We start from the raw sequence: 27,514 nt of genomic DNA on the forward strand, positions 1-27,514 counted from the left end.
CACCGTGACATATTCTTTGGGTCTTTCGGTAAAGTCACGTAGATAGGTTCAAAGAAAATGACAAAAAGTACGACGCTTCGATCGCAACAGAAGCGTTAGTCCTGAAGACGACCGCTTGTGTTGCGATCGAAACGACGTAGTTTTTTGTTATTTTCTTTGAAGCTATCTACGCGACTTCACCGAAAGACCCAAAGACTATGAATTCCTGCAGTCACGAAAGCTTTAAGTCAAGATTTACACTGTAACATGATAAAAAATGTGATGTTAATATCTTCCAAGAGTCTCCACTTGTTCGTCATCGTTGTCAACACGTGAATCTCCTCCAGGTGATCTCCACAGCCCGGAGGCACAAACATTTCTTGTGGTGTTGTTGCAAATTCTCACAAGTGTTCACATTTTTTTGAAGCACCCTGTACATGTAACGTGCTGCACACAAGCAACTCGAGTGGCCGAGTGGCGCCACGGGCTCGCCAGTGGCCGTGTCAGGGCACTGACCCGGCATGGCCTGAGGTCTCTCTCTCTCCAAGGGACAACGTTTAGAACGCGGGATACAATTGCGTGTGCCGCTTCATCCTCATCCGTTGTACTATTGGAGTAAACGGGTCTCGCGGTGCGTGGCGGGCTCTGGCAAATGGTAGAGTTGATGAACAGAACTGGGTACACTGAATTATTAGGTCAAGGGTTCAGAATGTATTTGTAATTTTGACCTCTTCAACTTCCGAACGACTCCTTGGGCTGTGACGCGACCCAGCGGCAGCGCCACGGTGGCTAGGAGATGTTAACTACCTCGCCTGGTATACAGGAGGTCGTGGGTTCGATCCCGAACCTGACGCCTGCTGTATATTTGCAGTTTGCGTATCTCTCTCTCATCATCATCATGGTGGCTAGGAGATGTTAACTACCTCGCCTGGTATACAGGAGGTCGTGGGTTCGATCCCGAACCTGACGCCTGCTGTATATTTGCAGTTTGCGTATCTCTCTCTCATCATCATCATGGTGGCTAGGAGATGTTAACTACCTCGCCTGGTATACAGGAGGTCGTGGGTTCGATCCCGAACCTGACGCCTGCTGTATATTTGCAGTTTGCGTATCTCTCTCTCATCATCATCATGGTGGCTAGGAGATGTTAACTACCTCGCCTGGTATACAGGAGGTCGTGGGTTCGATCCCGAACCTGACGCCTGCTGTATATTTGCAGTTTGCGTATCTCTCTCTCATCATCATCATGGTGGCTAGGAGATGTTAACTACCTCGCCTGGTATACAGGAGGTCGTGGGTTCGATCCCGAACCTGACGCCTGCTGCATATTTGGAGTTTGCGTATCTCTCTCTCATCATCATCATGGTGGCTAGGAGATGTTAACTACCTCGCCTGGTATACAGGAGGTCGTGGGTTCGATCCCGAACCTGACGCCTGCTGTATATTTGCAGTTTGCGTATCTCTCTCTCATCATCATCATGGTGGCTAGGAGATGTTAACTACCTCGCCTGGTATACAGGAGGTCGTGGGTTCGATCCCGAACCTGACGCCTGCTGCATATTTGGAGTTTGCGTATCTCTCTCTCATCATCATCATGGTGGCTAGGAGATGTTAACTACCTCACCTGGTCTACAGGAGGTCGTGGGTTCGATCCCGAACCTGACGCCTGCTGTATATTTGCAGTTTGCGTATCTCTCTCTCATCATCATCATGGTGGCTAGGAGATGTTAACTACCTCGCCTGGTATACAGGAGGTCGTGGGTTCGATCCCGAACCTGACGCCTGCTGCATATTTGGAGTTTGCGTATCTCTCTCTCATCATCATCATGGTGGCTAGGAGATGTTAACTACCTCGCCTGGTATACAGGAGGTCGTGGGTTCGATCCCGAACCTGACGCCTGCTGTATATTTGCAGTTTGCGTATCTCTCTCTCATCATCATCATGGTGGCTAGGAGATGTTAACTACCTCGCCTGGTATACAGGAGGTCGTGGGTTCGATCCCGAACCTGACGCCTGCTGCATATTTGGAGTTTGCGTATCTCTCTCTCATCATCATCATGGTGGCTAGGAGATGTTAACTACCTCGCCTGGTATACAGGAGGTCGTGGGTTCGATCCCGAACCTGACGCCTGCTGTATATTTGCAGTTTGCGTATCTCTCTCTCATCATCATCATGGTGGCTAGGAGATGTTAACTACCTCGCCTGGTATACAGGAGGTCGTGGGTTCGATCCCGAACCTGACGCCTGCTGCATATTTGGAGTTTGCGTATCTCTCTCTCATCATCATCATGGTGGCTAGGAGATGTTAACTACCTCACCTGGTCTACAGGAGGTCGTGGGTTCGATCCCGAACCTGACGCCTGCTGTATATTTGCAGTTTGCGTATCTCTCTCTCATCATCATCATGGTGGCTAGGAGATGTTAACTACCTCGCCTGGTATACAGGAGGTCGTGGGTTCGATCCCGAACCTGACGCCTGCTGCATATTTGGAGTTTGCGTATCTCTCTCTCATCATCATCATGGTGGCTAGGAGATGTTAACTACCTCGCCTGGTATACAGGAGGTCGTGGGTGCGATCCCGAACCTGACGCCTGCTGCATATTTGGAGTTTGCGTGTCTCTCTTTCCCTGTTGTCACGTGGATTTTTCTCCAGGTCCTCCGGTTATTCCCTCCAAGTTTCGAATCAACACGCGTTCATGGTATTTGGCTGCACTGCTATAAATGTCCACATGATAAGCCACTAAGTTGAGCAATCGTTTGTGGCCAGGCCACTTCTGAAAAAGAGCTACATAGCTCAGTGCGGCCTTACCTGGTATATAGCTTAGTTTAGGTTCACGGTTTGAATCCAACGGCCCGCCCTGGTTATTCCTGCGGGGTGTAATAAAAAAAAACGTGATAATACGTGCCGTTTGGTGCCCAGTGGGTTTTAAAGATCTCTTAACCTCATATGTAAAAGTTGGCTACTTCACGCCAGGGTCGTGGTTTCAAAATTTGACAAACCACGACGCGCAAAGTAGCCTACTCAGTGGAGATCAGACGTCGCTAATTATCGCCCCCCACTACTGCGAAAAACTTGGCAGGACCTCCCTGGGTAAAACAAGTGTAATAATAAGTAATATTGCAGTAAAAAAAATTACTTAACTTTCATGACTGCAGGAATTCATATTCTTGGTTCTTTTGGTAAAGTCACGTAGATAGAAAATAAAAGTAAAATTTAAATTGAAAATAAATAATAAATAAAAGCAAAAAACCCACGACGTTTCGATCGCAACACAAGCGGTCTTCATTAACAACAAAAACGAAACGTTTGAAATGAAAAATTTTCACCCGCATTGTCAGGCGCCTGATGAAGACTGCTTGCGTTGCGATGGAAACGTCGTGGGTTTTTTTTCAATTTTATTTTCTTTCTGCGTGACTTTACCAAAAGAACCAAGAATACTAGTGCGGTAGTCCCTCGGTTAACAGCGACATCGGTTCACGGCTTATCGGTTGACGTTTCGCCTCCCATAGGATCCCATGGTTTCGACTTACGTTCACAATTTTCACTCACGGTACGTTTACGTTGTCCACGCGGGCGCCAATTTCGGCCAATCCGAGGGCTCGTAAGTGGGGCTGAGCCGTGCCCTCAGCCAATCAGTGACGTCCATTTATGACCGTTTAGACCGCTGCTGGTTTTGTTTACATTATACGCTTTCCGTTTTGGCAGTGGAAACAGCCCTCGTGACTGCAGGGATTCATCTTCTTGGTTCTTTCGGTAAAGTCACGTAGAAGGGAAATAATTAAATAATTACACATAATAAAACATAATAAAATACAAATTCTCAAGACAGCGTCCCAACATTGTCTTTCCGACACCTCTGTTTCTTCACCTGAGGACGGCTGCTTGTGTTGTGGCTGAAACGTCGTGAGATTTTTTATTTATTTTTATTTTATTTTTCTATTTCCCTTCTACGTGACTTTACCAAAAGAACCAAGAAGAGGAAACAGCCCTCTTGCAGACTCGCTTCTTTTTTTTAAACTTATTTTTCAACTTATTTTTCAACTTATAAGTGAAATCGATGAACAGTTATTTCGCCTCCCAGTTGTTTTCGTGGAACGGATTAAACACGTTAACCGAGGAACTGCCGTACTTTAGTCTCGTGTTGAGATGGGCAGTGTCCACACGACTGCGATTTAACTATTGAGTCTCATTACATTTGCAATTTGTAGTGGACATATAAATCAGACACCTCCGAGTGAAGTAGTCGGTCATCTAAAGCGTAAAAAAAACTCAACGTTTTTAAGGAAAACATTTCACCCGGATAGTCCCTTTGCAGGGGGCTTGCATCCGCGGCAGTTGCCGACTCGCCCTCGTGCAGCGAACGCGTGGGGACGACTCGCACGCACGTCGAAAACTCGAAACGGCGTGCGGTTTAGACGGTGAATGTCGCACGCGGCCCAACGCCTAAATACATTCGTGAACAGTTCAATGGTGCGCCCTGTCGTTTCACGTACAATGCTCTCCCTTAGCTGGAGCGGTTGCAGATGTTGCGCAAGCGAGTTTCGTAGTGGTAATTTCTGTCTGTATTACGTGACATTATTCCAGCAATTTGTATGTATTTTGTCCATCTTTGGCCCACAGCGCAGTGACGATGCAGATTAGCCCACATCCATATGTTATGCGTGTGTGTGTGCGCGCGTGTGCGTGCGTGCGTACACGTGAGAGGATTATTGTGACGTTGTTTTGTTTCCTTTCACACCTTGCAGTTAGGCACAGATCGGAAAACTGGAGCCCTCTGCACAGACGTGGAGAGCAGCGTCGTGCAGTCGAGTCGGACGGACCCTTGCAGGATGGACATCAAGGGTCCTTCGCACAGGTGTGAGCCTCACACTCGCACCCCGAGGGGTCCTTCTATCAGGTGTGAGCCTCACACTCGCACCACGTGGGCTCCTTCCCACAGGTGTGAGCCTCACACTCGCACCACGTGGGTTCCTTCCCACAGGTGTGAGACTCACACTCGCACCACGTGGGGTCCTTCCCACAGGTGAGAGACTCACACTCGCACCACGAGGGGTCCTTCCCACAGGTGTGAGCCTCACACTCGCACCACGAAGGGTCCTTCCCACAGGTGTGAGACTCACACTCGCACCACGAGGGGTCCTTCCCACAGGTGTGAGCCTCACACTCGCACCACGAAGGGTCCTTCCCACAGGTGTGAGACTCACACTCGCACCACGAGGGCTCCTTCCCACAGGTGTGAGCCTCACACTCGCACCACGAAGGGTCCTTCCCACAGGTGTGAGCCTCACGCTCGCACCACGAGAGCTCCTTCCTACAGGTGTGAGCCTCACACTCGCACCACGAGGGGTCCTTCTATCAGGTGTGGGTCTCACACTCGCACGCAGAGTCCGAGCGGCGAGTCACGATGAGGGAGCGCGTGGGGATTGGGGGTTGGAGGCAGGGCCACAGCCATGGTTTTTTTGGCTGACCGTCGGACAAAGACGGTCACTGCATCGCTCCCCTTCAGATGCGCTTCTGCGGCCGTCTGGAACGGCTCTTTCTTACCACATTAGGACGCCACTGGAGGCTATGCCACTTGTAAATCTAGATTGAAAACTCATTTCTTTTAGAACTGCTTTTTGTGTTTAGTTTGTTGTCCTTCCCCCACGCCTCCGATCAGCGCGGTTGGCTACATACGGTGACACCCACACCATTTACACCCTTGGTCCAGACAAATACAAAGATCCCCCTTATAACCCTTAACAGAATGTTGGGGCAAGTTCCGTCAGCGAGCACCTATGAAGGTTGACACGGCACACGAAGGGGTGGTGTAGCCAGCACCACCCCTCGGGCCGCCTTTGTCTTCCCGGTGCTGATGTTTACACACTGCACCAGGTACTCATTTGAAGGCCGAGCCGACCTAGGGGTAGCCTAGGACTGGTTCAGATAATCGTCACTGGTGTTGGCCATGAGCGGGAATCGAACTCGGGTTGCCGGGTTCACAGCTCAGGGCGCTAACCACTACACTACCGCTTCTCCCAACACACACACATGTGGTCAACACACAACACGTGGTCAACACACAACACGTGGTCAACACACAACACTTTGTCAACACACACACGTGGTCAACACACACACACGTGGTCAACACATACACACGTGGTCAACACACAACACTTTGTCAACACACACACGTGGTCAACACACACACACGTGGTCAACACACACACGTGGTCAGCACACACACGTTCAACACATACATTTACACAGGCAGCTCACACATTCATTTTATTTTTATTCTTAAGAAAACAACCGAATAAACCGCTCAAAGTGTTAAAAATATATATATATAAAACTTAAAATAGCGGCTAAATTGAGTCACTTCCTCGAACCGGACCTGGGCCGCGAGGGCTCCTGAGGACAATTTATTCAACTCTCGTGCTTGAACTTTGGGCTTCGGTGCCCTCGGTGTGAGTGTTTGGAGGACCCTGGGTGTTTCAGAATGGTCACTTGCCAACCGCGGCTGAAAGCGTTAAATGCGTAAGCTCCGTCCGTGCGTCCGTCTTGTCAGTAGCGCGGAGGGGTTTGGGGGGGGGTGTGGCGCGTGGATCACGATAAACGCTCGTATGGATGATTCAATACCACCTGCAAGTTTAGCGCAAAGTCGTGTTTCTGTTAGGAGATAGCCCGAGCGAAAACCGAGCACATTGATCACTAGGATTCCCAGAATTTGACGATTAAAGCCATCACTTAGTGGATAAGCATTGTCGACCAAGGTGATGATGCCACACGTCATGATCGGCATTGACAGCGGCCTCGACATAAGACACTTCCAGCCTTGGCCTCAGTGTGGCCTTTTGGGTCCCGGCCTTGGCCTTACTGTGGCCTTGTGGGTCCCGGCCTTGGCCTTACCGTGGCCTTCTGGGTCCCAGGCTTGGCCTGACCATGGCCTTGTGGGTCCCGGCCTTGGCCTTACTGTGGCCTTGTGGGTCCCGGCCTTGGCCTGACCATGGCCTTGTGGGTCCTGGCCTTGGCGTCACTGTGGCCTTGTGGGTCCCAGCCTTGGGCTTACTGTGGCCTTGTGGGTCCTGGCCTTGGCCTCAGTGTGGCCTTGTGGGTCCTGGCCTTGGCCTCAGTGTGGCCTTGTGGGTCCCAGCCTTGGGCTTACTGTGGCCTTGTGGGTCCCGGCCTTGGCCTCAGTGTGGCCTTGTGGGTCCCAGCCTTGGCATCACCATGGCCTTGTGGGTCCCAGCCTTGGGCTTACTGTGGCCTTGTGGGTCCCAGCCTTGGCCTCAGTGTGGCCTTGTGAGTCCCGGCCTTGGCATCACTGTGGCCTTGTTGGTCCCAGGCTTGGCCTCAGTGTGGCCTTGTGGGTCCTGGTCTTGGCCTCACTGTGGCCTTGTGGGTCCCAGGCTTGACCTGGCCATGACCTTATGGGTCCTAACCTCGGGCTCATCGTGGCAGAGTGTCAATCAACTGCTGGATGAAAGCCCTCAACGTGTTCGGTTTCAATCGCCTAGCCGACAACCCTGATCACCAGTGTCGCCATCGCCGTGGGACGTGATCTATCTGCTGCTGAATGCAAGTCGTTGCCGTCGCTCGTAGCCCTGTGATTCGGCAATCCATCGAGCTCCCGGCTCACGAGCCGATTTTATTGCTCCGTCTCCGGGGTGGACGTCCGCTCCGGCGTGTTCTTTCTTTGGCAACCAAAGGAGGGGGGAAAACCCCCATGTATTGTTAAATATCGTGAAGATTGTATTATATAAATCTGGCTCTTTATTGTCGCAACTTTTAAAATTGCTGCTTTGGGCTTTGTGCGTGTGTTTACATTGGAATGTGTTTGCTGTAAGTTCATGGGTTTCTTCGTACGTCTCTGGGTCTCAACACGAGTCAGTGGATCTCTGTGTGAGTCTACGGGTCTCGATGCAAGTCCGTGGGGTCTCTATGTAAGTCTAAATGTCTCTGCATCACGACTGCCCGAAGGGGAAAATAATATATAATAGTAGGCGCTTCAGCTCATGCACTGTGCAAAATTATTGTCTATTATATAATGCATATATAAATAATTTTGGGGCAGTGTTATTGACAAATGTGTTGAGTATCTATATATGTGCATGGACCTCTATGTTAAGTCTATGGGTCTCTATGTTGAGTTTATGGCTCTCTATTTCAAGTCTATGGGTTTCTGTGTTAAGTCTATGGGTTTCTATTTCAAGTCTATGGGTTTCTGTGTTAAGTCTATGGGTCTCTATTTCAAGTCTATGGGTTTCTGTGTTAAGTCTATGGGTCTCTAGTTCAAGTCTATGGGTTTCTGTGTTAAGTCTATGGGTCTCTATTTCAAGTCTATGGGTTCCTGTGTTAAGTCTATGGGTCTCTATTTCAAGTCTATGCGTTTCTATGTTAAATCTGTGTATATATGATAAGTTTAGGGGTCTATTTTTCAGGTCTATGGGTTTCTATATTAAGTCTATGGCTCTCTGTGCAAGTCAATGGGTCTCCATGGTTTGTCTGTGGGTCTCTACATCAGTGTCTACTGCTTTGCTGTACCTATTTAACCCCGGCTCTCCTAAGTAGACTCTCACCTGATTGTAAAGGTCATCCATCTATTTACGTTTTTTTGTCTATCTCTCGATCTATCCGTACACTTGCCAACCTGTCAATGTCAAAGTCTGTGTTGCTGACCACCATACCTAGCCGTGCATGAGTCTGTCTTGCCTCGCAAGAGGGTGTTTTGGCCTTAATCTTCCCGATTCTGATTATTTATTTGGACTGGAGGAGGAATTCCGATGAGCTGTGAAGTTATTTTTAAGTCCTTTATATTAAGTTCACTTGCTTGCTTGCTTGCGCGCTTACGACCGTGCAAATCTTTCGGTCGTTTTTTAACCCACTTCCCGTGATCCAATCGAGCTGACATTTTGCACACAGACTCGTTGTGCGTGACAATTAATTTTCGTGAAAAAATTTTTCCAAAATTTTACACTTTTTAGGAAAAAATTAATTATATTTAATTACCAATTGCTTAATGGTGGCAGGCAATCATCTGACCCATAGGTGGCAGCCATCTCAAGCCAGAGGACGAGAGGACTCTAGCCGCCACGCATATAAAGGATTTATAGTGAAAAACTTTGTTTTTACGGGTTAATTTTTTGTCACCGATGTCCAAAGTAGGGGCACGGGGGTCGGTTTGAAGAGGTGGGAACCCCCACGCTCAACCCCGGCAAATGCAACTTCTCACCGGAGTAACTGCGGTGTAACATGGTTATACTGCTGGATGGACGCAGGTGGTGGGGTGGAGGATTTCCAAAACTTGCCCCACTGACTCAACTGCCACGCCGGGAAGATTGACCTCGCCGCGGTGAACCCGGTGACCCCAGTCTGATTCATGGCCACGGATAACATCAGTTGCGAGCGATTGCTGAACCAGTCCTGAGTCTCCCGCCACCCCCCCCCCCCCACCTGCCCACCATCACCAACCCGCACGGACCAGTGCGGTGAAGTACGGTGAAGCGCGCCTTCCAATTGGCACGGTTGGCAACGTACGGCGTGCGAAAGCTCAACATACATACAAACATGCATCCCCAATGACTCAACACCGCATTGGCAGGCAGGCGGCCTTCATCCAAACCACCGTTGGCGAACAAAGAGATGGGAATTAATTATTGTCAGAGTGTAACTACTTCTGATACGCCTGTCTGGGTCACCGAAGCAGAAAATATGTCAGCATCCCGGGCCACCACGTCCAATGTAGCTCTCGCCCTGGCTGTAGTGACCGGGACGAGAGCCCAAGACACCAGGAGTCTCAGCTGGGTCACCGAAATGGACAAAAGTGAAACAAGTTAAATGAAGTATAGCGACAGATGAAAGTGGAAATCGGAGCAATAAACAACTCGTGTCAAATCGGAATATCGGAAATATTGCATGAGCTATAAGTCGACGTTCGGCCGTAAATTCCCTGTAGTTGCAAGTCGGCTCGGGCATATTATTTCTATACTGACCATAGCACAATTACAAATGAGCGTAGGTCCTCGTGTCTGTCCGACGACTGAGTCATGCGCCTACTCCAGCATATCAGCGACTCTGGAAGCGATGCGGTGAGATTTAATGCCTCCCCCATTGATTGTTCGTCCCGATTGTTTATTATTATTTTATATTTTATATATCTTTTTTTTTACCTTTTCTAACCCGCAATAATGTGAGTAAGCACAATGAGACGAGGCAGCTTTTTTTTTTTTAAAGAGTAAAGCGTAGGGGTTTCGGGAAAAGTCGAGGAGGTTGTTGGTTAATGTGTAGGTCAACGTTTAATGTATGCAGGTATAAACCGTGAAGCCAGAGGGCTGCCAAATTCCAATACCCAATTGTTGTTGCCAAATACAAACACACGCACACACACACACACAGGTGTACAAACTAAAGGCAAAGATACCCCGTGTAGCCTTAACGGAGTTTTGGGGCAAGTGTTGTTGGCGAGCAGCACCGATAGAAGCCGGCACGGCACACGAGGAGGGGGCGGGAGGGGGGGGGCAGCACCATGCCCGGCCGCCACCTTTGTCTACCTAGTGGCGTTGTTTACACGTCGCACCGGGGACTCAACTCAGGCTGAGTCGACCTAGGGGAGAGGCCCAGGACCGGTATTCAGGTCATCGTCACCGGGAATCGAACTCGGGTCGCCGGGTACGCGGTGCATCGCGCGAAAGTGGTGCGCCACCACTTCCCACACACGCATATTCACACGCGCACATTAATTATACGGCACTATAAATGTAACAACGGTGCTATATGCTACAGAGCTTCAGTGCGAGCGGAAAAATCCATTGTCGTACGGTCGTCTGCGCCCCCCCCCCCTACCTTCACACGCCCGCGCCAAACCAGCGTGGTGAAGTATGGTCAGATTTACCCTCACGGCTCGTGCGGGAGGCCCTCATCCAGCAGTGGATTGACAACCGAGGCCGTGCATGCGCTTCAACGTGACGCCGCGTGGATCTGTTCCCGTTCGTTCCATTGATTGATAACCGCAACGGCCGTGGGAGCAAAGACACTAACAACAAAGACAAAAACAACAACGACAACGAGAACAACAACAACAACAACACTTAGCGCAATGATGCTCATCTGCGTTTCACGCCAACACAAATGATCCAGGTCTGACCTTGCAAAAGCGATTGATTAGGCTGTCGTGTGGTCAAATGAAAGTACGCAAGGAAGCGTGGAGAGATGCTCGCGTGGAAATACATCGAGTACCGCATGTTGAGCTTCTTTTGCGCCGCACGTAGCACGACCAACTAAACACAAAAAGCAGTTTGAAAGAAATTCGTTTTCAATCGAGCTGATTTAAAAGTGCATAGCTCCAGTGGCTTCCTAAATATTGGAAGGAAGAGCCGAGTTCCAGACGGCCGCAGAAGCGCCATCCGGAAGCGCCGCGCAATGCGGCGACCGCCGTCTTTGTTTCGATGACGAGGATGACCGGAGTTCGCGCGACGGCGGTTTATGCTCGTCGACGAAAAGGGGGCGCAAGGAAGAGGAGGAGAGCGCCTGGACGAGAGAGCACACAGCGGGGTCAACGCTGCGATCCGCACCGTCGAGGAAAGCGCGCGGGGCTCGTAGGCAGGGAGTGGAAGCGTCAGTGGCCCACGGTCGAGTTTGCTCGCAGAGTGGCAGCCAAGAGATTGAACGCGTCGGAGAAGACGCCCCCGCCGGGGAGACGGGAGTGATGGAATTGGCCCGCGCGGATCATCGGTCCGGGCGCCTGGGCAGATTGTTGCGCACCACAGGATCGCAAGCGTTGGTGGTGGCAGCGGCTTGGTGGGGTAGAGGCCTTCGTACAGCAGTGCTTTGACCTTGGCTGCTGATAATAAAGATGATGCTGGTGATGATGTTGATAATGATGGTGGTGGTGGTGGTTCATGTAGGATATTCATGATCGCGAAGGATATTTAGTTGGAAATTAATTCATCATCATCAATACCTCTTGTCTCATGCCTGTTTATATATATATATATTTTTTAAGGCAATGTTATGAACGAACTTGTTGAGCTGCATATGTTAACTGTCTCGTGTAATAGCTGCCAGAGTGGCTAGCAGTGCAAGCATCAAAGCAACAGTCTCCTTCGTATAATTCGAAATCCTAGTCGAGTGTCGTGGAACACATTCAAACGACCTGCAAAAATAACAATTAGCATAATGCCAATCCATGCATCCAGGGGTCTCCCCGCTGCATTGGGATTTTTTTTTTTTCGACCGACGGTCGAACGTATCGAGAGCTCGGCTTCGCCGCGCGGAGTTACAACGGAGAACCCCGGAGAGACCCGTGCGCAAAATTGTCCACCTATTGCACGGACGCGAGCCGGGCGCTGGTGCGTCGCTACCCTCAGGGCCCCCCCTCGTCTCGTCGTCAGCCAGAGTGCGCCTCGGCACCCGAGCTCCGCAGACGTTAAGCGACGCGTTTTTAATGTTTTTTGTTTTAACAAGCAAGACCCATTGAGCTACGTAGCTCTTTCGTCAGAAGCGACCCGGCCACAAACGATGGCTCAACGAAGAGGCTTAACGCAGAAAAAGTCCACGCAAACTCCAAATATACAGCAGCAGGCATCGGGCTATGCATGGAACCCACGACCTCCTGTATACCAGGCGAGGCAGTTAACATCTGCTAGCCACCGTGATGATGATGATGATGATGATAGAGAGATACGCAAACTCCAAATATACAGCAGCAGGCATCGGGCTATGCATGGAACCCACGACCTCCTGTATACCAGGCGAGGCAGTTAACATCTGCTAGCCACCGTGATGATAATGATAGAGAGATACGCAAACTCCAAATATACAGCAGCAGGCATCGGGCTATGCAAGGAAACCCACGACCTCCTGTATACCAGGCGAGGCATTTAACATCTCCCAGCCACCGTGGCGCTGCCGTTGGGTCGCGTCACAGCCCAAGGAGTCGTTCGGAAGTTGAAGAGGTCAAAATTACGAATACATTCTGAACCCTTGACCTAATAATTCAGTGTACCCAGTTCTGTTCATCAGCTCTACCATTTGCCAGAGCCCGCCACGCACCGCGAGACCCGTTTCCTCCAATCGTACAACGGATGAGGATGAAGCGGCACACACAATTGTATCCCGCGTTCTAAACGTTGTCCCTTGGAGAGAGAGAGACCTCAGGCCATGCCGGGTCAGTGCCCTGACACGGCCACTGGCGAGCCCGTGGCGCCACTCGGCCACTCGAGTTGCTTGTGTGCAGCACGTTACATGTACAGGGTGCTTCAAAAAAATGTGAACACTTGTGAGAATTTGCAACAACACCACGAGAACTGTTTGTGCCTCCGGGCTCTGGAGATCACCTGGAGGAGATTTGATTTTTGTTTCTACCTACGTGACTTTCCCGAAAGAACCAAAGAGTATAAGTGGAGACTCTTGGAAGATATTAACATGACATTTGTCATCATGTTACAGTGTAAATCTTGACTTAAAGTTTTCGTGACTGCAGGAATTCATAGTATTTGGGTCTTTCGGTGAAGTCACGTAGATAGGTTAAAAGAAAATAACAAAAAACTACGACGTCTCGATCGCAACACAAGCGGTCATCAGAACGAACGCTTGTGTCACCAATGATAGCTCAACGAAGTGGCTCGTCATCACGTGGACATTTACAGCAGCCAATATACGCAACTTCGATTCTTAACGTGGACGGATAAAACCGAAGTACCCGGAGAAAAAGCCACGCGACAGGGTCGGGATCGAACCCACGACCTCCTGTATACCAGGCGAGGTAGTTGACATCTCATAGCCGCCGTCGAAAGAGTCACGTGGGGTCACCGAAATGCACGAAGGCAAATCAAGTGAAGTACTTTTTGGCGGTGAAGAAAGCAGAGATCGGAGCAGAGACGACCCGCAGTCGCCCATCGGACATCGAGAATGTTTCACCAAAGTAAATCGGCGTTCGGTAATACAATTCGCCATATTATCGTTAAACCGACCATAGCTCAATTACAACTTGGTCTCGAGGTCTGTCTGACTGACTGCACTTCGCCTGCCTGTAGGAGGTCGACTGCCAGACAGGGAAGTGAACGGTATATATGGTGGGGAGGTGGACTAACGGGGCAGGAGGAAGGTGGAGGGTGCGAGGTGGACTCATGGAGAGGCAGGGATTGCGTGGTGGAGAGGGTGCAGGGTGGAGAGGGTGGAGGGTGGAGGGTGGAGGATGGAGGGTGGAGGATGGAGAGGGTGGAGGGTGGAGAGGGTGCAGGGTGGAGAGGGTGCAGGGTGGAGGATGGAGAGGGTGGAGGGTGGAGAGAGGGTGGAGGGTGGAGAGGGTGGAGGGTGGAGAGGGTGGAGGGTGGAGGGTGCAGGGTGGAGAGGGTGCAGGGTGAAGGGTGGAGAGTGGAGAGGGTGCAGGATGGAGGGTGGAGAGGGTGGAGGGTGGAGAGGGTGGAGGATGGAGAGGGTGGAGAGGGTGCAGGGTGGAGGATGGAGAGGGTGGAGGGTGGAGAGGGTGCAGGGTGGAGGGTGGAGGATGGAGAGGGTGGAGGGTGGAGAGGATGCAGGGTGGAGGATGGAGAGGGTGGAGGGTGGAGAGGGTGCAGGGTGGAGGGTGGAGAGGGTGGAGGGTGCAGGGTGGAGAGGGTGCAGGGTGGAGGGTGGAGAGGGTGCAGGGTGGAGGGTGGAGAGGGTGGAGGGTGGAGAGGGTGCCGGATGCAGGGTGGAGGGTGGAGGATGGAGAGGGTGGAGGGTGGAGGGTGGAGAGGGTGCAGGGTGGAGAGGGTGGAGGGTGGAGAGGGTGGAGGGTGGAGGATGGAGAGGGTGGAGAGGGTGGAGGGTGTAGAGGGTGGAGGGTGGAGAGGGTGGAGGGTGGAGGATGGAGAGGGTGGAGGGTGGAGAGGGTGGAGGGTGGAGGATGGAGAGGGTGGAGAGGGTGGAGAGGGTGGAGGGTGTAGAGGGTGGAGGGTGGAGAGGGTGGAGGGTGGAGGATGGAGAGGGTGGAGGGTGGAGAGGGTGGAGGGTGGAGGATGGAGAGGGTGGAGAGGGTGGAGGGTGTAGAGGGTGGAGGGTGGAGAGGGTGGAGGGTGGAGGATGGAGAGGGTGGAGAGGGTGCAGGGTGGTTTTCTAGATTGAAAACTCATTTATTTTATCACCGCCTTTTTGCGTGCTTCGTTTGTTGTCCTTCCCCCGCGCCTCCGATTAGCACGCTCGGCTATGTACGGTGCAAAAGAAGTTCAACAGACCTACATACAAAGGGTGCAGGGTGGAGAGAGGGCCCTGGTGGAGAGGGTACAGGGTGGAGAGGCTGGAGGGGGTGGAGAGGCTGGAGGGGGTGGAGAGGCTGGAGGGGGTGGAGGCTGGAGGGTGGAGAGGCTAGAGGGTGGAGGGGTGGAGAGGCTGGAGGGGTGGAGAGGCTGGAGGGTGGAGAGGGTGGAGGGTGGACGGGGTGGAGAGGCTGGAGGGGTGGAGAGGCTGGAGGGGTGGAGAGGCTGGAGGGGTGGAGAGGCTGGAGGGGGTGGAGGCTGGGGGGTGGAGAGGCTGATGGATGGAGAGGATGGAGAGGCTGCAGGGAGGGAGTTGGATGCTGGCAGCGTGGCTCTGTGCAGTGCTGGCACGGGCAGCCGCCAGGCTCTGTACAGTTTGGGACGGGCCCAGGCTCTGGGTTTCAGTCTCCGCGTTGTCGCAGCACCGCTCCCCCCCCACCCCCCCGTGTGCATTCTCTCTCCTCTCCTCTAGTTTTCACATTCTCACTCTCAATTGCACCCCCCCACCTCCATCTCTCTATCTGCTCTCTCTTTTATTTCTCATTCTCGCTGATTTCTCTCTCTCATCCCTCTACCCCTTTCTCTGCATTCACTCCCCCATGCCTCTCCCCTCCGTTGCACTCCCCCCCCCCTCTCTCTCTCTGCTCTTAGATTTTTCTCTGCCCTGTCTATCTTGTTTCTCTCTCTCTTTCCTCTTTCTCTGTAGAGCTCGCTCGCTCTCTCTCTCACACTCTTGCACTCTGTCCTGTCTGTAGGTTTTTTTTATCCGTTATCTCGCTCACCCCCTCTCTATCTGCCCTTTCTCTGGCTCTCTCTCTCTCTTTGTATCTCTCTCCCACTGACTCTTCCCCCCTTTCTCTCAGTTTGCTCTCGTTCGCTCGCTTCTTCCAAGCCTGTTGCTCTCTCTCTCTCCCGCTCTCTCTCTCTCGTCTCTTTATATTTTGCCCTTTCTCTCTCTCTTCTCTGCGTTCTCTCTCTCTCCCTTTATTTAGTTTTCTCTCTCGCCTCTCTCCACTCTTCCGCGTCTCTTATTCTTTCCCGTCGTTGTTATTCCCCTTTTATCCCAGGACATTCCCGTGAAATTTCACCGTTTAAGGACACCCCCCCCCCCCCCGCAAGGATCTAGCTGCAGGTTCCCCGCCTGCCCCCTCCCCACCCTCAACACGGTACCTGGAATATTTATTTAAAAATTTTACAAAACTAAACTCCCAACTAATTTCTTTAGAACTGCTTATTTGTGTTTAGTTTCTTGTCCTAGTCCCCCCCCCGCACCTGCGATTACCACGGTTGGCTACGTACGGTGCGAAAGAAGTTCAAGCAAGTACACGCACATCATGGACACCGTAGTTTCCTGGCCGCTTTCGCTCAGGACGAGCCTCCGCCGACGTCAGCGTACGACGGCCGCGGCTCAGCCGTGCAACCCAGCCCGCTCGACGTCCTGCCAAGCGAAGTTTTTCGTGACAAATCTCGACCCCCCCCTCCCCAGGGGACGGTGACCCGCGGGGAAGAAACTTAATGACGGGAGAGGCAGCCGAGGGAGAGAGGGGGACACGGCGCGTCCGCCGAGGAGATGGGAGCGATGAAGTCCGCTCGTGTTGCGGCCGCTGGGCTGGATTGTTACGTCGCAGCATCATGAGTGGGGGGTGGTGGGAGCGGGGGGGGGGGGGATGGAGAAAGCGGCCTTCATCCAGCAGTGGATTAATCACGGCTGCTGATTATGATGTCGACCATTATACGGTGGTTACGCGTTGTCGTCGTGATCTATACACCAATGACGACGACGACGGTGATGATGATCACGTTGATAAGAGCGGAGCGGGTGGCCTAACTTTCTGACTTCACGAGCCACAAACCAAAGCCTCTGCGCGACCGAGAGCCATGGGATGGTGGTCACGTCGGGTGGTCACACGGCTAGTTCGGGGATGGAGGCGGTTGGGTTGATTTCGGGCTCTGCGGGAGCGCCCAGGGGAGTTCTCGCGTCTGAGCTCCGCTGCCAGCAGTGAGTGACCCAGGCCTCTCTCTCTCTCTCTCTCCACTTCCGCGGGCTCGTCCCACTCCGAGTCGAGATACAGCGAAAGAAGTTCAACATAACATGCCTACATAGTGAGACGCCAGTGTCTAGCTGCCCGGGTTAAGCCACATCGTGAGCCGCAGGTTTGGCCACGACTTAATTCCCGTATAAAAACTATTAGGCATTTTTATTTTACCAGGTAAGGTCCACTGAGCTCTGTAGCTCTTTTTCAGAAGTGACCTGGCCACAAAGGATAGCTTCAACAAAGCGGCTTATCGTCATCATGTGAGAAATGTATAGCAGCCAAATACTCTAAACGCGCGACGTCGATTCTAAATGTGGAGGGAAAAACCGGAGGACCCGGAGAAAAATCCACGCGACCACGGGGAGAGAGAGAGACACCGCAAACTCCAAATATACAGCAGCAGGCGTCGGGGTCGGGATCGAACCCACGACCTCCTGTACACCAGGCAAGGTAGTTAACCTCTCCAAGCCACCGTGGCACCCTTTTCCACTAGCACATCCGAGCCGAGCCAGCGTGGAGGAGGCGGGGGCCACTCTCAATAAGGGCGTGGGTGGTTTCCTCCTCTGGCTATTTGCCAAGCCGTGCCTAAAACAAACAATCACACTCTGGCCACGCAAGAGATCTATCTGCTGCATTTGGCCTGGGGCCAAGCAGGGCCAGGTCCATTTATTTGAACCGTTAATTGTTTTTGTTTCATCGTCGATGTCTATGTTGTGTGTGGTGCAGGCCACGCGGCGCGGGTATCTGCAGTGGAAAAGGGGGAATCTGGCACTGGCCCTACGAGTCACTGAGGAGGGGAGGGGGTGGGGGCAGGTGGTTTGGGGGGGCGGGGGCAGCAGAGTGGTGGGGCCTATTAGCATGCCCAGCCAGTGGTGGTGCTGTGAGCGGTGGTCTACATTGAGCTTGTGTATTTCATTAGCGCCACTGCTTTCAGCCAAGGGACGACCAACATGACTTCTCTTGGCCTGTCCAGGTCCCACAGGTGTGATATGGGGGTTGGGTTCAGGCTTTGGGTGTTTGGCCCTCCCCATCTCCCAGTGGGTTTTGGGGTCCTTCGCTATAGCCAGGATGGCAGATGCCACTTCTGCGTGTGTTTATGCATGAGAGTTACGTGTGTGTGCGTGTGTGCGTGGGTGTGTGTGTGTTGGGAGCGGTAGTGCAGCGTTTAGCGCGCTGCGCTTACGAACCCGGCGACCCTAGTTCGATTCCCGCTCATGGCCAACACCAGTAATGATTATTTGAACCGGTCGTGGGCCTCCCCTAGGTCGACTCAGCCTCAAATGAGTACCTGGTGCGATGTGTAAACATCGCCACTGGGGAGACAACGGCGGTCGGGCGTGGTGCTGGCCACCCACCCCCCTCGTGTACCGTGCCGGACTTCAGTGTATTAAGGCTATACAAGGGAATCTTTGTCTTTTTGTGTGTGGGGAGTGGTAGTGTAGCAGTTAGCATGCTGCGCTACGAACGGCCAACATCATTCGCCAATATATGAACTGGTCCTCCCCTAGGTCAACTCAGGCCGAAGTGAGAAGCTGGTGCGGCGTGTAAATATCAGCGCTGGGAGGTGATAAAGGTGGCATCCAGGTGTGCTGCTGTTCATCCGCCCCCTTCACATGCCGTAGCCACCTTCACAGGTGCTACACACGAACAGCACTTGCCCCAACAGTCTGTTAAAGGCCACACGGGGGGAACTTTGTATGTACTTGTGCCCCCGTTGACTGCCAGAATGAGTGAACTTCACTTCCTTGCTGATAAATCTTGAGTTGGACAAAGAGCATGATGATAATCATAAATAAATGCCCTTAAACATATATATTACACGTTTCAAAATACAAATTGCAGAGTCATTTTTGCCTTTTTGGGCGGTCAAAAGTGCCCGCGTAGTGCAGACACCGAATCGTGGCGCGTCAGTGCTGCTTGACTCACTGCTGGCCGGGTACCGGTGTGTGGGGAGTGGTGGTGCAGCGGTCGGCACACCGCCCTGCAAACCCAGCAACCCGGTGGCAGGGCGCGGTTGGCATGGGGCAAAGGAGAATTGAACCCCTCCCCCCCCCCACCCCGGGGCCACCTCTGTGTCCAATTCCTCTTCGGCCCCCCCCCCACCGCCAACCCACTTTGTATCCCAGCGTCTGGGCCCCCTCCACCCATGAGTATTTAGATTATTTTTGGCCCGTTATACATTTCTACGCGATAAGCCACTTCATTGAGCTGTCATTTGTGTTGGCCAGGTCGCTTCTGATAAGCAAAGCTTTATATCACAGTGGTCCTTGCCTCGTAAAATAAAAAATAAAAAAATATCGTTTAAATAGTTTCTAGTTTGAATAGTTTAGTTTATAGTTTGAATAGTTTCAAGAGTTTATAGGCCCACGTGGAGTTGCACTCGGGTGGCCACCTGCCGGGGCTTCGACCAGTCTGGGAATTGGCATCTGTGTTCAGGTGGCACGGCACTAATTTAATAAACTAAACTTCTAAACAAGTCTTTTTTAGTTGTTAAAATAAATGAAATAATCATATATTTCCTGAGTTTTTGGGCCACCCTGTAAACATCGTGACTTATCCTTGGGTGAGATATGCGGTGTCCCTGGACAGATTCTCATCAATTTACCACCCCTGGTTGACCTCAGGTTGCTTTTATGAAGCAGTGACCCGGTGGCTCAGAGGTCAGAGGTCAGGGTACTGAGCTGGATACAGCTGAGACCCTGGGTTCAAATCCGGGTTTCAGCCACCACTCGTGTTTGAGCCGAGTTTGCAAGCCTGCTGACCGATCACTGCGCAAAAATAAAAATCTCGACGACGCTTTGAATTTGGTTCCGTGCTGCATGTGGCTGAAGTCGTCCCATCTCTTGAGAATTTAGAATCAATCAGTGCCAATGACACGCACCTCTTGAACGGCCGGTCTCTGAAGGCAGAGCGGGTGGGAGACGGCTGCCGCCTCTTGCTGTGCGAAATCAACCAGAGGTCCCAGTGAAGAAAATCTTCAAGATAATTAGAATATTTATTTTATGGAATCCGATGAGCTATGAAGCTCTTTTTTTCACAGACGTTCTGTGTAGGGGGCAGGCCAGAACGTTACAACAGCAGACAATGCAAAAACACGATAGCACAGAGGTAGTGGCTCTGTGATATCCGCTTACGGGGGCGGGCGGGAGGCGGGTGCTGGTTATTGCTGAACACGTGGGGTGACGACGACGACGATGATAACGACGATGATAACGACGATGATAACGACGATGACACTGCCCTGTGAGTGTTGCCAGTGGAGGCTCCGTCTTGCGGAGCGACTGCGATAGCACAATAGTGTAAATCTTTAAGGGGGCGGGCGGGCGGGCAGAAGCGACGTTCTTTTTAGGGGTTTGCTTTTACGACGTCGTCTTGGCGGACGGACGAGCGAGAACGACGCGGGGGCCCCGGCGCTCTCGGGTAATTTTTTTTTTTAATCCCGACAATTTCGTCGCTCCATTATTTATTAGCGGCTCTGCTGTTGCACATTCTTATCGCTGTAACCCCGCGTGAACCAAGGGGGTCGTGGCAGGTTGATGGGGGGTGACATGGGGGAGGAGATGGGGTGGCGGTGGTGTCAGTGGGGAGGGGGTGAAGGTGGGGGCCTCTGCTGCAGCTGTCACGTGTCTAAAAGCCACATGGATGACAAACGGCCACGTCGGTGCCCTTTGAGTCGACTGGGTTAGGACCTGTGAAGACACTATTTGCATTTGCCTCCACTCGCGTGAAATGTTATTGGGATGCGGCCGCGGCGTAGCGGTTTTGCACACCGGAACGGCCTTGGAGAGGTGATGGGGTTGTCGCACGCCAGTCAAATAGATATCGCTAATTCTCAGCGCTGGAATATTTGCCTGAATTAAGTGCAGAAGCAAATTTAATTTCATAGGCGGGGGGGGGGGGGAGTTGTTGTTGTTGTTGTGCGGTTGTTGGTGACCGCGCCAAGATCATCAATTCACTGCACCTGTTCGATCGCAGACAATGGCTGAAACCCGGATTCAAACCCAGGCTCTCAGCGGTGCCACGGTGGCTAGGAGATGTTAACTACTTCGCCTGGGATACAGGAGTTCGTGGGGTTAGATCCCGACCCTGACGCCTGCAAATTTGGAGTTTACGTGACTCTCTTTCTCTCTCTCCCCGTGGTTGCGTGGATTTTTCTCCGGGTCTTCCGGTTTTTTCCTCCACATTTAGAATCAACGCCACTCCTTGGCTGCTATAACTGTCCGCATGATGACGAGCCACTTCGTTGAGCTGTCATTTGTGATGGCAATGTTGCTTTTGAAAAATATCTATGTAGATCAGTGGGGCCTTATCTGGTAAAATAAAAAAGAAAGTTTATAGTTTAGTTTTAGAGCCTCAGAGTCGAACCGCTGCTCCTCCAGATCGAGAGGAGCCAGTTGAGGTGGTTCGGGCACCCGCCAACCTCCCTCTGGGAACTCTACCGGGCAGCAGCAGCAGCAACGTCCCACTGGGCGAAGACCCCGGGGCTGGCCCAGGGCACGCTGCTGGCAGTGGGACGATGTCGCTCGGCTGGCCTGGGAATGCCTGGGAATTCTCCAGGAAGAGTCCGTGTATAGTAGTGTAGTGTATATTAGTGTATAGTAGTGTATAGTAGTGTAGTGTATGGTAATGCAGAGAAAGGGAAGTGTGGACCGCCCGACTCAACACGCTGCCGCCGTGACCCTCACCGAGCCAAGCGGACTGAGAAACGAGCGAACGCACGAACGCAAAAGTTGAGTTTTAACTCGGTGCTCTGATCTCTGAGCCACCCGGCCACCCGCAGATTCATTTTTAGATGTCCTTTATTTATAACCGGGTGAGAGCCCACTGAGACCAGTAGTCTACTTTTCAAGCAACACCTTGAAAAAATATATATATTTATTTAATTGGCCAGTACCACCAATTAAGTAATTAGTAAAAAAAAAACACATTCATATTGACCGCCCACCAATGGACACAGTTGTGCACGGAAGCAGGAAACGGACCCTGGAAGGTGCCGCATCCACAACTGCCCTCTGGAGTCGCTTTCAACGATTGGTCTCTCAGACCCAACTATCACACGGCGCTCTTTCATCCTCTTACAAAACTAAAGTGGCTAGTCCGCGTGTCGGCTATCCGCCGTCGTCGGCCGTGATGGATCCGCTGCTGGATGGAGGCCTCCCCCCCCACCCCCCCCCCCGAGCCATCGTCATCTCTCTCGCGATGCAGCGATCCGCCCAGCTACCGAGCAAAAGATTCCAAACGAGAAGCGGGAGTGGAAATTTTCGATGGAGACACGGGGTTCCCTGGCCCAGTGTTTGGTGCGCTTCGTACTGCGCCGCTGTGCACCGAGGTCAATCAAGGTCAAGGTTCGACTCCCATCACAGTTCAGGCCAGGCCATGTCTAAGAGAGAACGATCATTACCGAAGCGCGCACATCTGCCGTAACGTAGATGTTTAAAACAAAAATACCTGTGATAGATATCCTGTACGGGAGTAGATCAGTGATGGGTACTTTAGTAGTTGGATAATGGTGATGAATGTGTGGTGATAGTGGTGGTGATGATGATAATTGTTATGGTGGTGGTGATGTTTGTAAAGGTGATGACGATGATGGCGATGATAATGATTATTCTGATTAGTAGTTGAAGAATAATGATGATTGCGGTGGTGGTCATGAGAATGATGATTATGATAATTCTGATGACGACGATACCAACAATGCTGACCAATTTCGACATAAATCATTGCAAGCGAGGCTCATTGATTACGCGACCCCGAGTCGACATCACGAAACTTTTACTCTGCCGAGGCGTTCGAGAAACAAAGGTGGAAAGTTCCGGCACCGTATCTCCACCCAATGCCACACGCCCGATCTAATATTTAACGGCCGGGGCGTGTGCCGCTCGCCGGTTTTATAACCGTCCGTGACGCTGTGTGTTTTTTTATTTTACAGCGAGGGAGCAGAGTTCACGGGGCGTCGGAGCCCCGAGCAGACTCGGGGCTCCGATGCCCAGCTCTCTCACCACCGTGGAGTGGGAGGCTCGTTGAGCTGGGCGTGGGAGGAGGGGAGGAAGGGGAAGGTGTGGGGGGGGGGCTAGATCCTATGAAAAAAAATCTAAAATAAACTTTTTATTTATTTACTAGGTCAGGCCCAACTGGAGCTACGTAGATCTTTTTCAGAAAGGACCCCGGCTATGACAAATGATTGCCCAACGAAGTGGCTCTTCATCGTCGCGTGGACATTTATAGCGGCAGCCAAACAGTGTTAAACGCGTGCCCTTGATTCTAAGTGTGGAGGGAAAAAACGGAGGACCAGGAGAAAAGTCCACGCGACCACGAGGAGGGAGACACCGCAAACTCCAAATACGCAGCAGCAGGCGTCAGGGTCGGGATCAAACCCACGACCTCCTGCGTACCAGGCGAGGTAGTTAACATCTCGCCGCCGCGGCGCCACATGATAACAACGTGCGGCACCATCGCTCATCCACTGCTGGATGAAAGTCTTCATTTTGTCTCGCCACGCTTGCCAGCTGTCGTTCGATCGTCGTCACCCATCGTCGTGTCTCCGAGCGAGGCGGCGTTGTTAACGTCCCGCGGATGAGTTCGGCTGGAGATGTTTGTGCTGGGCAAGGACGCTCTGCGTCCCGAACAGCAAGGTGCAATTCATACGCCCGGCCCCAGAGAGAGGCGAGTGCTGTGGCTTTATTCGTTATTGGTGAGCGCGTACAGCCCCATGGTTAATCCACTGCTGGATGAAAGCCTCCCCGTGCCGTGTGGACCATAGGTGGTTGCGTGACCGTACAGCGCCGTGTTGGTTCAGTGCAGGGTTGGTGGAGGGAGGTGACCCAGGACCGGTTCGGATAATCGCCACCGATGTTGGCCATGGCCGGGAATCGAACTCGGTTGGCCGGGTTCGCAGCGCGGCGCGCTAACCGCTGCGCCACCGCTCCCCACACTCGCGTCGCACGCTCTCGAGGAGAGAGTGTTGAACCGAACGCGTTTCTCACTGGTGTTGTTAGCCGTGGCCGGGAAACGAACTCGGGTCGTCGGGTTCGTAGCGCAGTGCGCTAACCGCTGTGCCAAACCGCTCCACCCCCCTTGGGAGTTCCAAGCAATATTTTATATGGTGAGGGGGGGGAGGGGGGCAGTGTATTACAATTGGTAAACTCGTGGCGAGATGACAGAGATGTTTTCTCGAGACAAGACTCATGCCGGTGGCATGGAGATGAGAGATGGCGATAGAAGATGGTGAGATTATATTCTGTTTTAATGCGCTTGTTTGCGCAGGAGAAAGTTTTAGCGGCAGGGAGCGACGATTTCCATTCCATATTTCCGATCGAGTAATACGCATGTAATAAAATAATATGTACATATTTTAGCGAATTTGGACCATCATGCCGGTACACGATAGACCCTACTCTTGCGAATACCGTCGCGGGAATCTTTAACGACGCGGAGTATTTTATTTACGACGAGTACACCCACAGCAGTATTGACCGAGGCGGCCGCTGGACTTGAACCGTGAGCCTCTGAAACAACGAGTGGCGTACGGCGCGCTACCGCCGGTGAACAAATGAGAATAGGCTTTACCCCTTGCCGCCAATAATAAAACAGGTGGTGTGTTCAGATGTTCAAACGCCCAAAAAAGATACACACACCTATTGTAAGGCATCAAGTGCGCATTCACCGCACGGAGCTTGTGGCGAAGGGTGAACGCAAACATGCTCCGATAATAATGCGCTCATTGTCTTTGAAACCGATTGGCCTGCACCAGAGACTGAAGCCTTCTTCATGGCCTTGTCTCACCAACCGGTGGTTAGACCAAGTGAACAACGCCAAGGTAATGCAAGTGTAATAAAGGTCGTGGAAGCGACTTCTGGAATCCGGTCTTTATTTGTCTTTCTTTACAACACTCCTTCACGCTGCTGACAGACAGCGTGAGAGGGATAGAGAGAGAGAGACGCGCGCAGCCACGTGGCAGCCTAGACCACGTGGCAGCCTGGCCCATGTGGCAGCCTGGACCACGTGGCAGCCTGGACCCCCGCACTCGCGTGGCCTCTCCCTCCGTTCGTTCCAGTTCTGACCACGTGTTGTTCGTCTCCACTCCTATTTAATACCTGGGTCACGTGGTACCTTTCCACCAATCCTGGTTAGCCTCTATGGAATCTTCCAGACTCTATCGTAGGCTCCCGAGACCACGCCCCTGACTCGTCTCCCCATTGGCTGTGGCTAAAGCCAGCAGAACCAATCCTCTACTTACAGCTGTCACCTTCCCATTACGTCAGGGCCACGCCCCTAGGCTTCCCCCCATTGGCTATGGACCAGGACCGGCAGAGCCAATCATCGTGACGAGTTGTGATCAGTCAGTGACCCGGATATATCCTCACATTACACAAGTACCACAGTGTTAATAGCTCGGGTTGAGCAGTTATGTCTGTGGGACGTTGTTTTTTGCCACGATCAATGTGATGAAGAAATAGAAAATTGGCTGCTTTACCGCTGGCCTGTATGTCACCAGCGCCCCAACAATGTGACGACGGGGATATGTTTAGACGACGGTTTGGTTCGCGCCTTTTGAATTTGAAGTTATTGTTCGAAACTTTGGAGACGATGATTGGTGGACCACGTGGAGGATTGTTCGTCCCAAAACTCTCCAGAGCCCTGGTGGTCATGGTGGTCGTGGTGGTCGTGGTGGTCGTGGTGGTCGTGGTGGTGGTGGTCGTGGTGGTGGTGGTCATGGTGGTGGTGGTCATGGTGGTGGTGGTGGTCGTGGTGGTGGTGGTGGTGGTCGTGGTGGTCGTGGTCATGGTGGTGGTGGTGGTGGTCGTGGTGGCGGTGGCGGTGTGGCAAGTGGCTTCGTGAGGCCCTTCATATATCGCACCTTAAAACGGTACCATCGCTTCATACGCGTAGTGAGTTTTCCTCCGGGTTGTCTCCTTCCTAACACACGAAACCAAAACACTCATTCATCTAAAAGTAATTTCTTTATAACTGCTTTTAGTGCTTCGTTTGTTGTCCTTCCCCCACACCTCCAATTAGCACGGTTGGCTATGTACGGTGGGAAAGAATTTCAACGTACGTAAAAAGAAGTGTGATTGGCCAAACATCTGAATGTTGACCCTCTTGGGAATAGAGTTCTGAAACTCAGTGCGGCTTCGTGGGGTATAGTGACTTTACCAGAGACAAAGATCCCCCGCGTAGCCTCAACAGTCTGTTGGGGCAAGTGCTGTTAGCGAGCACTCTATGAAGGCACCACCACCACCATCATCATCCTCATTGTGCTTGTTATCATTGTTGTGGTCAGAATTATCATCGTCATGATCATCATCGTTTGGGGCATCGTGCTATTAACGCCGTAGCCTATAGCACCTGTGTTACATTTAGATTGCTGCATAATGTATGTGTGCGTGTGTGAGTATGCGTGCCCCTTGCTAACCTTCATAGGTGCTGCTCACTAACAGCACTTGCCCCAACAGCCTCTTAAAGGCTATATGGGGGATATTTGTCTTTGTGTATATGCAATAGAAGTCTACCCTCTCTGGACCTTCATAAAGTAATTACGGTGTGAATTTTATTCTATTTTGAGCCATTCCCTTTTGTCACTTCTTGGGTGATGTGTGAGTGAGCGAGTGTATGCGTGTGAGTGTGTGTATGCGTGTGAGTGTGTGTGTGTGGCAGGGTGTGTGTCTGTGTGGAGCGGTGGTGTACTGGTTAAGCCTCCTCATTCTCTGACGTGGTATGCTGTAGCCGATGAGCGTGGGCCTGTCGCTTTTTCTCAACTATCCTGAACACCTCCTCTGTCAGCCAGGGTCTCTGGGGAGGTCTGGACCGTGTACCCAACGCAGCCATTACAGCTGCATGAGCCAAAGTGATAAACCTCGCCCATTTCCCCTCGACATCAGGAAGAGTGGGAGACGATGCCAACCCCAGCCGCAAGCGATGATGCAATTCTCACTTGCAACTTTCATCAGCTAGCTGAGACCATGCGTTTAAGGGTTTGAATTGGGTCCTGGGTGTACACCCACCACCGGAGTGGAAGAATGGCAGGCGCATCTTACAGATGACAAGTTGATGGTCAGTGGGTATATCAGCTCCACGGTAGGTTCTGGTTAGCTTTCGCTCGGAGGTTCAGAGAGCCGTGAGCGGCTGCAAGGATTGGTGGTGGTCGCAGGTTGTTGAGGAGATGGAGTCTGCCTCAATGGCCTGCGATCACAAATCGCTCTTTAATTATATCAAAAAAGTAACCTGCAGCTCCACACCTATTACCATCATTAGGGGAAAGAACGCTGATCCAA

General features: G+C 52.0%; 1 long non-coding RNA gene across 1 annotated transcript in view; it reads left to right on the plus strand.

The window, feature by feature from the left end:
• Positions 1-27,514, plus strand: part of LOC144728590 (uncharacterized) — a 164,426-nt gene that overhangs the window by 125,138 nt on the left and 11,774 nt on the right. Inside the window, exon 3 of the long non-coding RNA XR_013587540.1 lies at positions 4,729-4,838. This is a non-coding gene — a long non-coding RNA (uncharacterized LOC144728590). The remainder of the gene's footprint in view (positions 1-4,728; positions 4,839-27,514) is intronic.

Source organism: Lampetra planeri, chromosome 29 (genome assembly GCF_965212315.1).
Source record: "Lampetra planeri chromosome 29, kcLamPlan1.2.h2, whole genome shotgun sequence".
Classification (NCBI taxonomy): Eukaryota; Metazoa; Chordata; class Hyperoartia; order Petromyzontiformes; family Petromyzontidae; genus Lampetra; species Lampetra planeri.